Source organism: Electrophorus electricus, chromosome 22, assembly GCF_013358815.1.
Source record: "Electrophorus electricus isolate fEleEle1 chromosome 22, fEleEle1.pri, whole genome shotgun sequence".
Classification (NCBI taxonomy): Eukaryota; Metazoa; Chordata; class Actinopteri; order Gymnotiformes; family Gymnotidae; genus Electrophorus; species Electrophorus electricus.
Window position 1 is genome coordinate 671,248 of NC_049556.1, and position 21,833 is coordinate 693,080.

The 21,833-nt window shown below is 40.0% G+C and overlaps 1 long non-coding RNA gene across 1 annotated transcript; it reads right to left on the reverse strand.

Annotated features, from left to right (window-relative positions):
- Nucleotides 1-6,549: 6,549 nt before the first annotated feature.
- LOC118240604 lies at nucleotides 6,550-7,954 on the reverse strand. Its single transcript, XR_004775517.1, has 3 exons — nucleotides 7,905-7,954; nucleotides 7,702-7,767; nucleotides 6,550-7,194 (listed from the first exon to the last, which is right to left on the reverse strand). It is a non-coding gene; the product is annotated as an uncharacterized LOC118240604 (long non-coding RNA).
- Between the last annotated feature and the right edge of the window lie 13,879 nt (nucleotides 7,955-21,833).

The following is a 21,833-nucleotide window of genomic DNA, read 5'->3' on the forward strand; positions in this document are numbered from 1 at the left end:
TAGATTTTTCATACATAATTTCTAATAAGAAAACAGAAAACAACACATAGCATATTAATTTCAATTGCTATAATCAGTCAAGTGTATCTACCAGTAAAATCTGGTACAGTATACAGTAGTGTTGCACCATGTCTGGCTCCGAATCCATGAACTTGTATTCGTATTACACATGCTACCCACCCTTGGATATGTGTATGAATATCTTAATTTTCTCTTGGTGACATACTGAGGAGTCATAAATTAACTAATACGGTAAATCAGTATTTGCTATATGGTTATAAGCATGTTAACAAATGTGTTTTTAATAGGTAAGTAAACTATGAAAAATGTATTGTTTGTGTATTGTTCCTCAGTTAGATAATACAAACTAATCAGACTATGTAAGGTGTGTTGTCACCAGTGTTATTACATTTGTTTGAGCAGATTTAATGAGGTGTTAAACTAAACAAAGTGTGAAACGAAACATGTTTGATACATGTAACAGTGTAGTCCAGGCTATGCCATCTTTGGCCACCAGAGGGAGATACAGAGTGTACTCATAATAAACAGAGGCAATCAATTACAACTGTCATTCAGCCTACTTGAGAGGTGCTCACAGACACCCTGATGCTCAGTCTTTGTTCAGAGTTCTGGTGAATGATAAAGTGGATCTGTTGGGTCTGAAGTTCTCCCTATCCTTGCTTGGTTGAGAAGGTTGTTTTAAGCAGTTTTAAGTGCTCCAGACCTTTCCCCTAACAGCCCTAGTTGTCGAAGTTTTCTGTGCTGGTAGCACACTGGCTTGGGCACCCTGAGGGTGGTGATTCCTTCCCCTCCATGGGTGTTTTGGACTTCTTCTTTTGGGAGGCTCTTCTAATCCTCCCCCATACCCAGTAGCTGTGAGCTCTCCAGTAGGTCTGGTGTCTCCTCTAATCCTCCCCCAGACCCAGTAGGTGTGAGCTCCCCAGTGGGTCTGGTCTCCTCTAATCCTCCCCCAGTCACAGTAAGTTTGAGCTCTCCAGTGAGTCTGGAGTGTTAGTTCCTTGCTGGCTGCTCACTCAGTTTTTTGGAATCTGTTGGAGTCACTCCTCCATCTTAGGGGTCACAGCCCCAAGTGCCCCCATCACCACTGGTACAACCTTGGTGTTAACCCTCCACATTCTCTATTACTACTTTAAGTCCCTGATATTTATCCAACTTCTCATATTCCTTCCTTTGGATGTTTCCATCACTCAGGACTGGTACATCTATTAATCCTGCTGTTTATGCTTCTTGTCCACTGAGTGCTTCAGTCATACAGAACACACACTATTGCTTACACAAGGTTCTATATTGTCACAGTATGGCCCCTGCTCCCAAACTTCCCCTTGTGTGTGTGTGTGTGTGTGTGTGTGTGTGTGTGTGTGTGTGTGTGTGTGTGTGTGTGTGTTCATCTGTATGGCCATGCCCTCCCTGTGTTTCACACCTGCTCCTCATTTTGTATCGTTAATGTGCATGTATAAGTCTTGTGTTTTGAATGTGAATGTTGTCTATGTTTGAACCTGATTAGCCTGCTAGCCACATTTACATTTACGGCATTTAGCATACGCTCTTATCCAGCGCGACTTACAAAAGTGTTTTGTTATTTACTGATACCTAGAAGTGCAAAATACATAAGGTCTATCTTAAACAATGATAAGTGCTATAAACAATAAGTGCTAGAGTTTGTTAAAAAGCATAAATAGTGCCCTACAATAAGTACTAAATTAGTCAGTCAATAAGAGAGCAGTGTCAGTTGTCCCTTAAATATTCTGCAAATAGATGGGGCTTCAGTCTGCGTTTGAATACTGCAAGGGACTCTGCTGTCCGGACAGCAAGCGGGAGTTTATTCCACCATCTTGGAGCCAAGACAGAAAATAGTCTCGATGCTTGTCATCCATGAGACCTGAAGCAAGGTATTTCAAGCCGAGCCGTACTTGAGGTTCGAAGTACTCGAGGTACAGATCGCGCTTTGACCATTGACCTCATGTATGAAGGGGCTGGTCCATTTTTGGCTTTGTAGGCAAGCATCAAGGTTTTAAATCTGATGCGTGCAGCTACAGGGAGCCAGTGAAGGGAGTGCAGCAGTGGAGTAACGTGTGAACTTTGGAAGATTGAAGACCAGTCGTGCTGCTGCATTCTGGAGAAGTTGTAGAGGTTTGATGGTTCTTAGAGGAAGACCAGCAAGTAGCGAGTTGCAGTAGTCTAGCTTTGAGATCACAAGAGACTGCACAAGCACCTGGGTAGCTTCCTGTGAGAGAAAGGGTCGAATTCTTTGTATGTTACAAAGGAGGAATCTGCAAGACCGGGTTAGATTAGAAACATGAGTTGAGAACGACAACTGGTTGTCCAAAGTTACGCCCAGGCTACGAGCAGCTTTGAATGGTGATACCAGAGAGTTCTCAAAGGAAACAGTGAGGTCATGGTAAGGGTTGGGAGTACCTGGAATGAACAGAAGCTCAGTTTTACTGGGGTTGAGCTTCAAGTGGTGGGCTGTCATCCATGACGCGAGGTCAGTCAAGCATGCTGAGATACCTCTGGAGACCTGCGTGTCAGAGGGTGGAAAAGAAAGAAATAATCGAGTTTCATCAGCATAGCAGTGGTAGGAGAAACCATGAGAAGATATTACATCACCAAGAAAACGAGTATACAAAGAGAAGAGAAGGGGGTCTAATACTGAACCTTCTAGAACACCAGTGCAGAGTCTACACGGTTTGGATGTGGATCCTCTCCATGTCATCTGATATGACCGTCCCTCCAGATAGGACTGAAACCATCTCCAAGCAGAGCCAGTCACACCAAGCCTGGAGAGAACAGAGAGAAGAATGTTGTGGTTGACTGCGTCAAAGGCTGCTGAAAGGTCTAGAAGTATCAAAACAGAGGACTGTTTGGCAGCTTTAGCAGCATGATGTTTCTCAGTTAACTGTTATTAAAAGTCCCCATTAACCTTACTAGTAATAAAAGTCCCCATTAACCTTACTAGTAATAAAAGTCTCCATTAAGCTTACTGGTAATAAAAGATCACTTCACCTATACCATTAATAAAAGTTCAGGTCAAATATATCATTAATAAAATGTCCCATTAAACATGTGCAGAATCACAATTACAAATAAATGCAAACACTCACACAGACACACACATCCAACAAATACAAATGTTTTTGTTAATATTCACACAAAGGTTCATTTTAATATTCACTCAAATGATCATACTGATGAGTATGTCCAGTGCATCCTTTGGTCAGGTTCCTACCTGCACATTCTCTCTTCTACACTCCACAAACTGTGTTGAGTTTGCATGAATCTGGTGTTAAAGTGTTTAGAATGTGATCATCTGTGGTGTCTGAGTGATGAGGGCTTGATACTAGAACACGTGTGTCTGTCCAGAGAATAGTGAGAACAGCTGAGAAGATCATTGGGGTCTCTCTGTCCTCCATCACAGACATCTACACAACACGTTGCATCCGAAAAGCCACCAGCAATGTGGAAGACCCCATGCACCCCTCACACAAACTGTTCACCCTTTTTCCATCTGGAAAAAGGTAACGCAGCATCCGGTCCCTTACCTCTAGACTGTGCAACAGCTTCTTCCCAGAATCCATCAGACTCCTGAACTCTGGCTAATTCCAATTACAAACAAATGGACACTTCTATACAAACACACACACACACACACACACACACACACACACACACACACATGCTTATACACAGTAATGCACACGCGCGCGCACACACGCACACACACACACACACACACACACACACACACCGGTTTTGTATTGAAGAAGTTGCTGAAGTCAAACTTCACACAAATATATGATCTCCTTTTGCACACTTGCACATTCTTCCTACTTGCTACTAGAGTGCTGTACTAAATCAGCACTGTACTCTGAAGTGTTCTGGCTGCTACCGGTGACTGCTATGTTCAGTACAGCATGTCACTGACTCCTGTGCACAATCCACTTTACATATTCCCAGTACTGTGTACTGGTAAAAATAAAGGCACTGTCTGTTCATTGTGTATTGGTCCTGTCCTGCATTTATTGTATGACAATATTGCACTGTACTGTATTGTTTGAACTCATGTAGTGCGTTGTCTGTTTCACTTGTTTTGTGTTGCACCATGGTCCTGGAGGAACTTTGTTTCATTTTTGCTGTGCACTTGTATATAGCTGAAATGACAATAAAGCCTTTTGAACCTTTGAAGTGGTCAGACGTTAATTTGAAAATTTAATTCAAAAGAATTGTGTTTTGACGTGGTGGTTGTTCTGGTTAAAACAGCACAAGTTTCCACATGGGAAATTATATGATGCTGTGTCAGAAATAAATACAGGCCTTGACCAACCTGTCCCACTCTGTAAAATAAAACACAGTTCCTGCTTCTGAAGGGTTAATTAACAGTCCACAATATCCACGTGTCTTTTTGTTAATGTTTTAATGTTAATGAGCCGCCCTCATACTGGAGAAGTAGATACGCATGCGCAGAAAGCCGTCCTTCTGCAGTTTGGATATCGTCTGGATAAATAGAAAGTAAACAGATCGGACGGAGGAGCAGACGAAGATATTACATTTGGGACCTCGGAGGGAAATAATTTCAAAAGTATTTTCTTTCGTCCAAGTTTTCCTGAGTTAACAGTTCCCCTGGTTGAGGAAGCTCATCGTAACTCGTAGATATATTTAATGTGGCGTTTCACAATCGTTCCTGAATCCAGAGGATGGGTTAATATATGAAATATTTTAAAGTATTTTTAAACATTATTCAGTAAATGTAATAACATTTGTTAATTCCAATAATACTGAGGCTTATGTCTGATAGTTATTAGAATATCCAGTGATTCTGGTCGGTACAATATCTTGAGTTGTCCTACTTCAGAAAAGCGTTGACAGGAACGCTGACGTCACTATAACCGTTACCAATCTGTGCACGAGGACAGTCCGCGTGAGACTCTACGTTTGCTCGTTCTAAATCAGAACACTTTTTAAAGTTCCGCGGGAAATTAAAGCCTCTGCTGTGAACCACGTGACATGACACCAATGGCAATTTGACTTTATGTTCGACTGGTAATAAAGAAATAAAACCATTGTCATGTCTGTGATGAAACTGATCATGAAGTAAACATAACCAAAACCAAAAGGTGGTTGATTATACAGCTACACAAATCAGTGGAAAATAATGAGCTTGATGACTGAATTTGCACTTTGCTAAAGTAGGAGAGTAACACTTGTGTAAATGGTGGCTGATAGGTAATTCTCCATAAGTAGGAGAGCATATCACTGTAAGTTCAAATGACATTATTTCTTTACGTATTTGAACAAGAACCACCGTCATACATGTTATACAGTATAAGAACTATATGTGTTAAATATTTATGTGAAATGGCACATGAAATATTACATTGTATATGAAAGGGGCCCCAGTTATAAATGTTTTATAATAATTTTATCAAGTTCATGAATGTTGCTTTACAGAATGTTTGCATCTGGTCAAGGTACATAAAGCACATCTTTGCCTTTTGCATTCACAGTAAATAATAATAAAACAAAGAAAACACCAATAAAATTCTTTATTTGAAATATAATCTCTAGAGGCTTGTATTACTAAAATATCAATAAAATGATCGAGCCAGTTAAAAGGGTTTCAGATGTTGTGCTTTGAGTCTCAGTGCCCTCACACACATACTAAGAAAACCAGACCTGACAACAAATAGGAAAGTGACGTCCACACACACACGAGACCAGAAAACATGTGAGGAACCAAAGTTTAACCCAAGTGAGTTTAACGTGTGGTGGATAAATCCTAAACACACATCCAGTACCACAATCTGAAACAGCAGGCATAGGTCAAAAATGCATTTATCCAAAGCAACTTACAACTATGACAGAACACAACTTGAGGGTTAAGGGCCTTGCTCAGGGATTCAACAATGGCAATTTGGCAGTGTTGAGGCTTGAAACCACAACCTTCTGATTACAAGTCAAGTACCTTAACACTGAGCTACCACTGTGCCAAGAAATGACTAAATATCCAGGGAGACAAAGCAACTAACAGACAAAAGTAAGCTCAAAAACCTGTCAAACCGATAAAAACACGATGGAGTGATTGACAAGGGGGAGGAGCTCAGTACTACAGTGGGGCTGATCCCTGGTGACCAGAGGTAGTGTCCTTCTGAACCAGTGAAACAGTCCAGTTCTGTGATACTGACACTATAATAAAGTAATAGTGGTGGATCTGCTGTCATTAGTAACGGTGAGACAGTCCAGTTCTGTGATACTGATACTAGAGAGAGAGAGAGAGAGAGAGAGAGGAGGAGGAGGAGAGAGGAGGATGAGAGAGAGAGAGAGAGTGTAGATGAGGCCTGAGAGTCATCACCTCCTGAGAGTCATCACCTCCTGACCTTGATACCTCACATACAGACATCACGGCACAGAGGAGTTACAGAGACATTTAGGAAAGTACAGAAATACGAACATAATATAAAATTTAATCAAAAATATCACAAAATAAAAAAATACATATTGATTCCTTCACCCTAGTGAGGCTCACTACAGAAGATCACCAGGAATCTCCAGGTCTTTTATTTACAAAGTGCTGCAGTTACATAACACTGCAAAAAAAAATTAAAATCTTGGCTCAAAGGTTAAAAAGTGGAGCTTAATGTGTCTCTCTGAGTGACTCTAGTAACAGACACACAAACATAAACAGTCACTCAATCACAAGCTTCAGAACTTCTGAAAAGACAGAAAGTCTGTTGGCTGTGAAGCCCCACAGAACTCATACACTTATCTCCTCTACAGAAAAGGAACTCCAACACCACTGAATCTGATTCTCCTGGAATGTTTATGCTACAATCAGCACACTTCATATTTAGATTCACATGATAAAACAAACAAACAAAACAATTATAATGTTATCAAGCATTTCTACAATAAGAGTGAAACTAGTATGTTCATTATGGTGAAACTAAACTTTCACTGTAAGAGATTTTACCTCCAACCTGTTACATCTCCATCTGTTATAAAACACCTTCCTGTTGTAGACATGAGTATCTGACATGATCATTTAAAATGTGTTTAAATCAAAAAAATGAATGAACAGTTGGATAAGAGGGTTTAAACTTCTGGTCTTGTAGCAGCTTGAGTGAGTAACACAGGAGGATGAACTCTGTTTCCCAGCAGTCTGTGCTGTTCCTCAACAACCTTGACAAAGATGATTCAGAAAACATTCATTAGGATCAGTCATTATTTCTGTTTAATGTACATAGAATCACTGTCAGTTCAGCTCCACTCTGCCTGTCTTCTATTTAACAAAGTTGGTAAGTTCAGTCCTATGCACATAAACAGTGAAGGGCTCTTACATGTTTCAGGATTGTTTATTAATTATTATAAACCTGAGAAGAAGTCACTTTGCATTGTTATTCAGTTTCACTTGAAATAAGGTTTAAAATGAACACTGGCTCCTTTTTCTCTGAGTCATGTTTATTAAAAATCCTCCAACCACAGCAGCTGCTACTGACAGTAATGAATGGAGTGGAGATCAGTGAGCACTCTATGGAGTGATATCTGCTGACTGGCTTCAGCTCTGTTTCCACTGTTAGCTGGTTTTGAAGGACTGGTTTAAGCTCTTCTTATGACCAGTTATAGTGTTCCTTTAGGTCTTTGCGTCCAGTAGTGGCTCAGTACAGCCTGGTACCTCTGAAATCATACCATAGATCTTGAAGCTCTGACCTTTGTGTGAGTCCTGCCTCAGCTCTGAGTACACACTGCTCTTCTCTAGTAGGGACAGAAGAGACTGAATTACACCACAGGAAGAAGTCCAACCCTCCAAATGAATAAACACAACATGACCTGAAAAACCTACAGTGGGTAACTAAACACACAATGTTACTAAGCAGTGAATCAAAATGTACAATTTTCTTCAATTCTTCAGGTCAGCTGTATCTTGGTGTGTCACTGCTGTAGGTGACTAAAGTTTCTCCTTTTCATGTACCTTCTTTTTTCTTTGCTTTCTGTTTTGGTTTCAGTTTGATCTCAGCATAAGTGACTTCACTGGGTCCAGCACCAGTGTCTGCAGTAACAGAGAACAAAACCAAAGCAAACACAGTTGTGACATCTTGCTGACCTTTAGCATTCTAACCCACCAGCCAATAACATCTCATCATACACACTTCATTCCCACAATGCACTGCTGCTGCTTTTGGAGACCAGCATGTGTTTCCTTTGTCTCATGTGTGAATTAAACCCCAGTGTGAGGGAGATGTGGATGTACCTTTATTCCTGCTTTTCTTGTTGTGTTTCATGACCTGAGCATAAGTGACATCACTGAGGTCGTCTGCAGGTTCATCTGACACAGAGTACAGTGTGTTTATCACAGAGTTCAGTGTGTTTATCATAGAGTACACTGTGTTTATTACTACAAGAGGTTTCTGGTCTTTACTGTATAGCTGCACTCTGTCCAAAACTTTCAATGCTACATTCAGTGGGAATTGAAATCATTACCTGTGCTGCTCCTGTCTGCTGGCTCAGCTGTGTCATATATGTGGGCAGCTTCTGGGGTTAAAGGAAAATAAAGCTAAATTGAAAGTTTACTGGACACAGTAGAGAGTGAATCACAAGTCATGAAGGATTATTTAAATTGTCTTAGAGAAGATAAAGCTTTAAGTTGATTGTCAATAAGGAAAGTTGCTGTTGTCTCATGGTCTGAGCAGTGTGCAGTGGTATGACTGACACCCCTCACCTCCTGACTCTCTCTGGGTCTGATCTGATGTCTGATTGATGTCTGACTGACTCCCAGTACAGTGACACAGAGATTCTGCTCCAAGGCAACATGGAAATAAAAGAAAAGTGTTTAATACTGTAAAAGGTTTGATGATGTGTATCATACAAACATATAATATTTAAACTATTCATAAATGACCTGCAGCTGATCTCAGACCTTTTTGGTTTTGTAGCACCACAGCAGGGTCAGTAAGATGAACAACACGACCAAACTCTGTCCCACAGTCAAACCAACCAGGCCAAGAGAGGAGGAATCACCATCTGAACTCATAGGAACAAAAACATCACATGAATCAAAATGATTTGTCACACGTGTCTGCTCCAGACTATGTGAGGTCACTGTGTACTCTCTTCTTCAACACAGTAGGGGGCGCTTTTAGTGAGATCAGGTCTTGTAGTGTACGGTGGAAACAAATGCTTTTAAATCAGGGGTGCCAAAACAACAGTCCTGTGTATTATTTTTTAAGATCCATTATAAGTTGATAATGATATTAACAAGAAATGTAGTAAGTTTGCATTTCACAGCTATAATACCATGCAGTATTACTGGAATAAAGGTACATTTACAGTATATTTTTTACCCGTAACAAGTAAACACAATACATGTGGACTGAGTGTGTTCTGCTACTCTCTATAAAGAGTTTAAATGAGTAAAATAGATGTTAAACTCATGAAATGACTGTGATCTTACCATGTACAGCCACAGTTACTGTACAGACCTAAATCTATCACACAGATAACCAACACAATGTTTTCTATAATTATACACTGTAAACTGTTACTCACTAGTATACATAACCAAATCTAAATCTTTCACACAAGTCACTGCGGTCTGGTCTTGTACATGTTTTAATGTTGAATAAATCCATTAATTCAGGAACAAATAAATCATGTCCTGTAGCAGATATGACAGCTTCCTGTTATTCAGGAAATCAAACATTTTGTGAGCTGCTTCATCATATTTCTACTAAAATGTAATTGACTGCTGCCCTCTAGTGGCCAATCTGTGCACATGTCCAAGACTCCGCAGTACATGTAGTGACACTTGTAATCTAATATTTTGCCAACTTTTACTGAGGGTTGACAAGTACTGATATTGTTGAATATCTAACTGATAGATTTAATTTCTAAAGTAGTTATACACTGTAAACTGTTCCTCACCAGTAACGTTTACCCACAGTGCATCACTGTAGTTTGTGTAGTAGACTGGGTTTCCTCTGCCAGCTCTGCACCAGTACTGGCCTCCATCAGAGGGCGCCACTGAGCTGATGTTGTAGGAGTTTGCTGCAGTGTTGGTCTCATTCTCAGGGTTCTGTGTGTGTCTGGACCAGTAAAAGCTCCATCCAGCAGACTGGTCCAGCTTACAGTGCAGAGTCATTGGGTTTCCGACCAGTGCAGCTCCTTTAAGGCTTGATGTGAGTTCAGGTGTAGGTTTAACTGCTGATGGAGATGAAACACACAGTTCAAGATATGCAATGGCAGAGTGCACAGAGATATCTATGAAATGACTAACATTCTGAACATGTAACAGGTATAATACATACCATCTTAGCATACTCAACAAGCTGTTATACACATGCTGTTAACATTGTTACTGGATTTTTGCTGGACTTTGAGATGGGGTTGGGGTCAGGATTACAGTCCTGCTCATTCACATGTGAGTCTGAGAGTTTCTCTACTCAATATTTGTGTCCAATTAGACTGCACAGTCTGAACCAGCTCAGGTTCCATTGTAGAAATCACACAGTACTTAAATTCTGCTTTCATGTTCACCTCTTTATGTTCACAAACAGATACAACGCCACTTGAACCAGTTATCTACAATATATACAGCAATGTAATAGCATTTTATTTTTTTTTTATAATAAATGAGTGTATTACATATAAATTTAAGCCTTAATTAATGTAACTGGATTCCCTGTGAACGCTTTATGTTACATTTATGTAAATACTGATTCACACCACCAGATGGGGCTGTTTCCTTGAGTACTTTGGTTACTGTAATTTGATTTCCTATTTCTGCTGTCAATAGAATTTGTAGAAAACATCTATTCTGTCTCTTAGAAAATGATGGGTAACAGTTACGTTTTGTGGCTTGAATGACTAAATGTAAGTAATGTATATCCATAGTCTCAAATACTCAAATGCATATGAAAATACAAATATATAAACTGAAGAGAGTTCAGTCAGGGACAGGAAATGGTGTTCATGGTGTTTACAGTAAACTCAGTACAAACGTAAATTCACTACATGGAGTCTCACCCTGCACTGTGATGTTCACAGGATTACTGCTCCAAGATTCAGAATTATAAAATGATTTTCTTGCCAACATACATTTGAAGCTCTGGTTAAATTTGAAGCTCTGGTTAAATTAGTGTAATAATAAAGATGTGAAATCTTTAAATTCTGACCTCACACACAATTACCCAATTATTGGAAAACAAACTAACTAACACACACACACACACACACACACACACACACACACACACACACACACACACACACACACACACACACACACACACACACACACACACACACACACACACTGAGAACATGTTAAACAGCTTTTCTTATTAACTCTAGTTAACAGTTTTCTTAGCCAGTAACTGATAGTTCTACATATTGTGAACGATAATATCCTGTTATCAAACATTTCCTTTTCTCCTTAACTAGTGAGTGCACTACATGCAGACTCACTGTGCACTGTGATGTTAACAGGATTGCTGCTCCCTCCAGATTCAGACTGACACCAGTACACTCCAGTGTGTGTTGTGTAGAGGTATCTGATGTTGCATCTAGATCCTGTAACTGATCCCCAGAGTGATAAACAATCTGACACACTCCCACTGTGTGTGTATCCTCTCACTCTCCATCCAGTAGAGTCACTCTGTCCCTCACAGCTCAGTGAGAGAGAGTCACCACTAAAGTGTTGAGTTCTGCTGGGACTGATGATCAGAGAGACTGGAGGAGACAGACCTTAGAAACAGAAATTATACATCACGTGTTATTATTATTGTCTTATCATAGCAGGAGTGTAGTGAACAAATTTAACATGGAAAGATTACAAGCATTGTGTTGATTGGTCTGATGATAGAAAATAATTTTAATAAATTCTGTTTAATAATATCTAGGTAGTGACATCTATCTAAGATCATGATTGTGTCTATTGAGGTAACATAACAGCCCGAGTACCACAGGGCAAGGAGCAGTACGTACAGACTCCCTTGATGGTGACACACGTTTATTAACACACCATCAAGACAACGGCACTCACATATTACATAAACAGTGAACATGAATACAGCTACAGCTACAACTACAGCTACAGCTAACACAGACACCATGAACATTGTGACCATAAACGTGAATGTGAACATGAGCAAAGACTGACAACAATGCACACACCAACAAGGGTTTAAATACTACAAACATAACAAGACTAAACCAGATGCAGGTGTGTGCTGACAGCTGGCCGTGGTTACAAATAGGACGAGTCACAAATAGTCGATGAGAAACTCCCACTGCATGCGGTGGGCCATACCACGTGATCAGTGGGAAGGTAATAAAAAGAGTGTTTAGAGGGGAAAGAGACTCAACATTGCATTAGACATGATAACATTAACCATCAGGGAGTACAGGCCAGAGCCCTAGTAGAGGCCTCTGCAGGCTTCAGTAAAGGATCATGGGTAGGTTTTGGTGGAACTCAAGGTAAGATATACGACCTCTCCACCAGACTCAGGACTGTAGAGAAAAACATCTTCTTTAGGACAAGGTCAAGAGAAGCCTCCTCTTGGAATGTAGCGGTAACAGCTTCTAACTGGTGTGGGTGTTGAATATCAGTTTGCATATTGAGGTTGTTACAGAACGATGTGTGTGTGTGTGTGTGTGTTCCAGATTCACTGCCAGGATTTCCACCCTGTTTGAGACTCCGCCATGTTCCTTGCCGGGTTTTCCAGCCAATTGTGTCGGCTGTTTAAAAGGCCCTCCCACGAGAGAGGAAGAGGAAGACAGCGAGTAAGGAGACTATGTGTTAGCTTGGAGTTTGTTTGGCTGTGATTGAACATTTGTATGGCGTGTTGTGTATCACCTTGTTTTTCCACATTTTTGAACTTCATCTTTGGCTTCGCACCTCCTGCTTCGGTAGCTGTGTATACATACATATATATAGATTGTGTAAAGAGTGTAAATATTGTTTGTGTGGTACATTGGTGTTGGACACTGGTGGTAAGTAGTGACTGCAGTTTTTGTTGGGTGTGGGTTTTGTCTGTTTGTGTCAGGAAGTTAGAAAGGTTTGTTGTATGTTTCTTGTGTTATTAGGATTAGTTAGGGTATAGTTTTATTTCCTTAGTGTGGGTTTTGTCTGTTTGTGTCAGGAAGTTAGAAAAGTTTGTTCTATGTTTCTTGTGTTATTAGGATTAGTTAGTGTATAGTTTTATTTCCTCAGTGTGGGTTTTGGTTATTATTTTGGCCAGTGTCACTCCTGAAGGAATTGCACCAGTAAGATTATTTGTAAATCACATCCTCTGTACAATACACTCAAAAAACCTTCCATTTGTGCTTCTGTTTGTTTTGTTGCTGTTCATTTTTTTCCACAACTTCTGTTACGTTAGACATTTGCACTTCTTTTTCCTTGTTACAGCCTCACAGCCTGACGGGGTCATAACAAGGTAATAAAATGATATTGTAAGCAGAAAAATAGGGAAGGTCCAGAATAAACTGTTTCATGCTGGAAAGACCTCTGTAGGCTTCAGTGTAAATCCTCAGGAGGCCTCTGACAGGCCTCTAGGGGCCTCAGTCGATGGGGAGCCTTGCTTCAAGGACGGGACAGCCCAGCCAAGCACTGGAAGAAACAATATGGACATCACTGGAAGAACCAATATGGACATCACTGGAAGAACCAATATGGGCATCTGGTGTTATATAATATGATCGCCTTTCAAAAGTAGAAGTAGTTCAGGATGAATGTAATGGTAGCAAGAACAGGTTGGTGTAAGTACTGAATATCAATTTGCATACATTGAATAATGTTTGGTGTGGAGAACAATAGTGGAACCTGGACAAGTATTATGAAAAAATAAAAATAAAAATGGTGATGTAAGGGTCCTTGAAGAAAAGGTATAAAGGTGAGCCCACCTGAGACTGTTAGACATTCTCCAGATAATGCCTCGTTTATAACATTGAGCTCAGAATAAAGACGGGACCAGCGCTTCTCTTCAATTAATTCCAGAGTCTGCATCTTTATTTCTATTTAGTGTGTAGTGAGTAAACAGTCTTGAACTTAGGAAGCTCTAGGAACGAACGTATGTTGACGAATGTTTGGTTTGGATGTAATGAAGGTGAATGCAACGCTAGTATGTAAAAGAAGGTGGGGTGAATACATAATTACTTCTGAACAATGTATAAAAATGTGTTTCTTTGTGTGATTTTTAGACATTCTCTAACATCTTTATTTTATATTTGAATGTTTAACTTTAAGACTAGCTGATTGGGGATTTAGGAATGACACTATGACACTGAATGTCTAATGTTTCATCCACACACACACACACACACACACACAGCTGTTGTTTGTCCTCACCAGTGATCCATAGTGGCTGTGTGTTGCTGTACTGTGTCTGATAGGCTGGTTCTCCTCTCACTGCTCTGCACACATAAACTCCTTTGTGATGTAGATCAGCAGGACTGAGAGTGTAGGAGCCTCCAGCTCCTCTGATGCTGTCTGAGAGGATCTCAGCACAATACCTCAGAGAGCCATGAATGTCTGTTACTGGAGTTAAACATTCTCTGTAGGGAACAGCTCTGTACCAGCTGAATGTCCAGCCTGTAGAGGAGTCTCTGACCTCACAGCTTAGACTCACTGAGTCTCCTTCAGTCAGCCAGCTCTGTGGAGACACACTCAGTACTGCCTGGGCTCTCTCTGTAACACAGCAAATATAAAATCCTGGGTGTTTAAAATCATGCACACACAATAACAACCTTGCTATGAATGTCTATTGGCTGAATTCACAGTCCAAGCTCACCTGACACAGTTAATGTAACAGCATTACTGATCTCTGAGCTCTGAGAGTCTCTTCCCCTGTACCCGCTGCAGGTGTATGTACCACTGTAATACTGTGTAACAGAGCTGATCATGTATGGATTGTATGTGTTGTATGGGTAGATACTGTAGTTATTCTTATACCAGCTGTTTGTCCACCCAGTGTCTCCTTCTCCCTGTATGTCACATCTGAGAGTCACAGTCTCTCCTCTGAACACGTGATTATCAGGACTTACACTCACAACAGCTTTAACATGACCTGCAGAAACATTAAACATTTGAATTCTTCATTCAGTTACTTTAAAAACAAATAAATTACACAGATCTAAATCTAAATCTACCACACCAGTCAGTGCTGTCTGGTCCTGCACATGTTTTAATGCTATATAAATTAATTAATTATAAAATACATACACTAAAATGCTAAATGTGTAAATTAATACATTTAAAATAGCAACTTTTCATAAATGTAAACTCTGCTTCAAACGGAGTGGGGAAAATGACTGCTGTTTTCACAAGCACCCTAGTTAAACAAAAGTGAAAGACATGACTCTGTCATGATAAACCATCATTAGAGTGCTTTAGAGCGCTGAAGGTTGTGAACACAAGGGGGCGTCAGTGATTTATGTTTGTGTGGACAGTGGTGTGTGCTGTGGTATGAGCAGATTCACTACTGCTGTTTCACAGTTCCACAGTGTCTGTTACTTATGGACATCCTATCCAGCATTCTCTAAGTGTGTAGAAGGTTTATGAAGAATGAACACACACTGTGTAACGTGGAGCGATAGAGAGCTGGACGCAAACGCTGAGAGTGAGATTTATTAAGCGCAAATCCAGAATCTGGGTCATTAAGACAGTCCAGGGTCATAGCACCGATACGAACAGATCCAGGAAATATATTAAACAAAAAGAAAAACACAAAAATCTGGAAAATAAATAAACAGACAAACGGAGAGAAAACAGGGTACAGATACACAGACAACAAGGCAGAACCCAGAACACTGACTGAATAAACGTGAAACAAGACAAGAGCTCAGACAACGGCTTTGTACAAACACAATGAGCAGATAATGGCTAGAACAACCACCAGCAAGATACTGAGGAAAACACTGGGTTTAAAAACACGACCTAACAAGGTAGAAACGAGGAACAGGGGAAACTAATGAAGGACAGAGAGCTAAACGAGGGGCTGAACTAACGAAACCAAAACCAGGAATCACATGGAAACGAAAACCAGGATGGGAACAAAAACAGAAAGAAGATGAATGCAGCGATGGGATCATGACACTGATTCACAAATCTGCTGAATTTGTGAACCTGTTTCTGAAATTCTTGTATGGGATTAATTGTTAAATAGTCATGCAGTATTAATGGGAGAAAATAAAAGTGTTTGTGAGCTGTTCCAGGAATGTAGAACTGTTGTTCTCCATTTCTGCTGATAACATGAAGCTCTGACAAAGAAACATTTAAAATAGCAACTTTTCATAAATGTAAACTCTGCTTCAAACGGAGTGGGGAAAATGACTGCTGTTTTCACAAGCACCCTAGTTAAACAAAAGTGAAAGACATGACTCTGTCATGATAAACCATCATTAGAGTGCTTTAGAGCGCTGAAGGTTGTGAACACAAGGGGGCGTCAGTGATTTATGTTTGTGTGGACAGTGGTGTGTGCTGTGGTATGAGCAGATTCACTACTGCTGTTTCACAGTTCCACAGTGTCTGTTACTTATGGACATCCTATCCAGCATTCTCTAAGTGTGTAGAAGGTTTATGAAGAATGAACACACACTGTGTAACGTGGAGCGATAGAGAGCTGGACGCAAACGCTGAGAGTGAGATTTATTAAGCGCAAATCCAGAATCTGGGTCATTAAGCCAGTCCAGGGTCATAGCACCGATACGAACAGATCCAGGAAATATATTAAACAAAAAGAAAAACACAAAAATCTGGAAAATAAATAAACAGACAAACGGAGAGAAAACAGGGTACAGATACACAGACAACAAGGCAGAACCCAGAACACTGACTGAATAAACGTGAAACAAGACAAGAGCTCAGACAACGGCTTTGTACAAACACAATGAGCAGATAATGGCTAGAACAACCACCAGCAAGATACTGAGGAAAACACTGGGTTTAAAAACACGACCTAACAAGGTAGAAACGAGGAACAGGGGAAACTAATGAAGGACAGAGAGCTAAACGAGGGGCTGAACTAACGAAACCAAAACCAGGAATCACATGGAAACGAAAACCAGGATGGGAACAAAAACAGAAAGAAGATGAATGCAGCGATGGGATCATGACACTGATTCACAAATCTGCTGAATTTGTGAACCTGTTTCTGAAATTCTTGTATGGGATTAATTGTTAAATAGTCATGCAGTATTAATGGGAGAAAATAAAAGTGTTTGTGAGCTGTTCCAGGAATGTAGAACTGTTGTTCTCCATTTCTGCTGATAACATGAAGCTCTGACAAAGAATCCAATGGAGTTGTGTGCGTTGATGTTCATGTCACAGTGTTTCCTTTCATATCTATAAAATGGAGATTCTCTCTTGTGTCAGGCTGATTACAGCCAGACTATGTTGGTCAAGATCATTCTTCCCCCTCTTAATATAAGTGTTTTCATTTATATTACAAAAACCAAACAGTTAATAATGTTTGTCTTGGTCATTTCCTGTTGATCGTCACCTTCCTTTATTGTTTACTCACATTACATTTGTTGAAGTTACAGTATTTTTACACGTTTAGTCTGTTAAAATCTTAATATACACAGTAGGTTACATTGTTCCATCACACTGTTGTAGTTATTAATTTACACAAACACACAAAACAGTCCAAGCAGTGGATGTTATCTGCTGATTTTCTACAGGGTTTGTTTGTAGTCTGTACTGAACTGTTTCAACACCACACAGCATGTAGGTTTTCCCACTTATATCTGTGGTCATTCTTTGGGTTTGTTGTACTCTACTGACTTCTGTATTCCTAAATTATGTTGGTATGATCCAAATCTCAAATATACAGACTCTCCAGTTTCTATAGTGATAGTGATGTCATGGCTGTCAACCCTGTGTAGGTAGTTATGAATCTTGGGGTTCTTCTTCACCCCACACTTTCACTTGAACCTTATGTCACATCTCTCACTAAATCTGTTTATTTTTCCTCTAAAACTCTACTCCATGATTTCAGTAGCTCTTGTGTTGATCATTGTAATCCTCTCTTCACTGGTCTTACTGTTAAAACTCTGACAAACTCATCTGCTAGAGTCTTAAGCCTCCATATCACTTCCGTGTTTCATTAGCTACACTGATGTTTAGAAGTACACCGGTAACTGGTCTGTTCCCATATTCAGTACAAACATGTACCAGACCTTCTCTTCCTGCTCTTCAACCCAATACATCAAACAGAACCCTTTCCATAACACATCTGGATACAATGAGAACACCTGAGCACATGGAAGTGAAACTCTGATCCTCCCTTCTGAGGGAACTACACAACTAACACACATAATCTCATCAGTCAGGATCCTCAGACTGCACATTTCCAACTTCATACAGCACCTCTGACTCTAATGAAGACATAAAGAGAACATTTACTCACAGAACACCACAAGGAGTGGACTGAGCTCCATACTGTCCCAGTAATGACGGACTGACTGACTGACTGTGTGTGTTAAAGACTCATCACTTCCTGTATTCTGAGAATTAAAATGTGTTATTATAATGAGGTTATTTTAAGTATCTTGACTGTCTGTGGTGAGTGCTACATATAGTGAGGCCAAGTCCTGTATTCTCATAGTCAGAGCACACTTCTGAGAATAGAGGGAAATAAACATAGACAAAGAGAAGGGTGTAGAGAGAGAGAGAGAGAAGAGGTTGTGGTTTCCATTTTATATTAAGTGTCTGTACTGTGTGGTGTGTATGTAGGACACAGTGAGGCCAACTCTTCATCATAATTATTATAAATAATATTATTCCTTTGAACTCATTAATTTAATGTAAATGTGTTGAATACTTGGGGAAAGAATGTTTTGCAGATCTCTAAAACCTCCTTTAGTGGACACAGACTGTGTGGTTCCTTCCTCTTTACATGACGATCTCACATTTTACTTCTCTCTCTCAAAGACACACACACACACACTCACACACACACACACACACACGCACTCTCTCACACACACACACACACACACACACACACACACACACACACACACACACACACACACACACACACACACACACATACACACATACACACACACACACACACACACACACACACTCACACACACACACTCAGTTAACATATATGAAGAATAACAACAAATGATGCTCAGATTCTTTTCCTTCTGTAAGATAGTGAGGCCAACCCTTTACCAAACCTAATATGAAATATTACTATTATTCGTCTCAGTCTTTCCTCTGTGTGTACTGGGGTGGGTCACTTTTAGTGCTGTTCCAGGACCTCCATGCTGGGGGAGGGAACAGGAGGCAGCGCTGATCCACTTCTCTCCCCTGGAGCAGTTTGTCCTGCTCCAGGACACAAGGGTAGCAGTCAGAGGAAGAGCACTAGAGAATTCCTCAGGGTGTCAGACAGGGACAGACACACGTGTTCTAGTATCAAGCCCTCATCACTCAGACACCACAGTAAGATGATCACACTCTAAACACTTTAACACCAGATCCATGCAAACTCAACACACAGTTTGTGGAGAGTACAAAAGAGAATGTGCAGGTGAAAGAAGAGAGAATTAAGTCTGATTCTGCACACTTTAAATGAATATTATTAAACACCACTGAGTATCAGTAACATGAAGTAGAGAGCAGGTCACTATTTATCAGCTCTAACAGTCCATAACACCCACCACCCTGCACTTCCTCCCTCTGCTACACAGCTGAAATAGAACAGAAACCACAACACTCACCTCCCTCTGATCTTATGTCTCCGTTTTATTACTGTATTTGCATGAGTGCGTGCATGTGCGTGTGTGTGTATGTGTGTGTGTGTGTGTGTGTGTGTGTGTGTGTGTGTGTGTGTGTGTGTGTGTGTGTGTGTGTGTATGTGTGTGTGTATGTGTGTGTGTTTGTGTGTGTGTACGGGTGTGTGTTTTTGTGTGTGTATGTGTGTGTGTGTGTTTGTGTTTGTGTGTGTGTGAGGTACGTAAAGATAAATGGTAGATGTTAACTGCAGGGTTGATGTTAAAGATAGTAGATAAATATTTGGACACTTGTTTGAGGCCCCATTTACTCTTGAACTCACTGTACTGCGATGCCTCTCATGACACTCATGACACTCATGACACTCATGACAGTGGTAGTACACTGATATCCTTCTATTTACCCTTCACAAAACTTAGAATACAACATATCATACAACTCTATCATACAGGTGTACAGCTCTATCATACAGACCTTAGTATTTTGATTCCCGACAGAGCTATGAGCGTTATTCTGTACAAACTGATTCGTTTTTTTATACAAATTTTTTTTTGGGTAAACAAATTTCTAAAATGTGTGTTTGTGTGTGTATGCAGGTAATGCACTATAAACACAAGCAGAGAGGAGAGGAACTCTGGGTCAGACATTTTCATTGAGTACACACTCTACCCACAAACACTTCAGTACACTCCACCACATCTCCATGCATGTAGCCAGTACTGATGTGAGGGCTACAGGACCAAAGTCCTTTAATTCTTCAGCCCCTGTTATCTTTGTTAAGGGACAAACAGATGAAACCTTCCATGACCTGGACACTGTATAGATGTGTAATAAAAGCTGAAAGTGTTGTGTCATCACTCCTCTCAGCTGATTGGCTCACACTGGAAGAAGCCAGTCCAACAGTCCCTCAGGGTCATGTGACTATCTAGACGTCATTGGACAGAGGCAGAGACCAGCTTCTCTCTCTGACAGGTGCACTGCAGGCATCTTTGGGATAATTTCACATAAGGCCCCAACATCACTACTAACATCCTACTAATGTCACTGCTATTGCTAATGTCACTGCTAAGAAAAGAGATGTGACAGGAGACAGAACCAAAACTGTCTAAAATAAACAGTGTCCAAGTGTGTGAGCACCGTATTAAAGCAATATTAATGAAGACACTACCGATCTTTTTTGTACTGAATGTCTGTTTTCTGAAACAATCACATTTTCCTGAAGGTATAACTGCAAATTTTAATTAATTACATAATTACAGTTATATTTAATTAAATCCTTACAATCATTTCATGTCATTAATATGTCTAACTTACGTGTACACATTATTTGGTTGATACTAGCATTCGCATGTGTGTTGTACGGGTGAGCAAGTCCTGTTTCCCCGTGATGTAGAGCTGGTGTGTGTTTCACTCAGTGGTCTGTAGACATGTGTACAGGTCCTGTTTCCTTTAATAACAGACTGTTAATCCTAACATTTCATTAACAGTATAGTAAATGAGGACCTTTATCTACAATATAGTTAATGGGGACTGTTATAAACAGTAGAGTTAATGTGGAGTTTTATGAACAGTATAGTTAATGGGTACTTTTATTTACAATATAATTCATGGTGGACTTTTATTACAAGTATAGGTAATGGGGCCTTTTATTTACAATATAGGTAATGGGGGACTTTTGTTACGAGTGTAGTTAATGGGAACATTTATTAATGGCATAGTTAATAGGGACTTTTATTAATGGTATAGTTAATGTGGTATTTTATTATCAGTAAGATTAATGGAGACTTTTATTACCAGTAAGGTTAATGGGGACTTTTATTAACAGTATATGTTTATGGGGACTTTTATTAACAGTTAACATGTGTACAGGTCCTGGTTCCTCCTCCTCCTCCTCCTCCAGTCTCTGTTACAGTCTGAGAACCTTCAGCAAACGCAGATCCAGTGCTGATAGAAACACAAGAGAAGCTCCTTATAATGGGCTTTTATTAACAGTATAGTTAATGGGGACTTTTATTAACAGTATATGTTTATGGGGACTTTTATTTACATTATAGTTAATAGGGATTTTATTAACCAT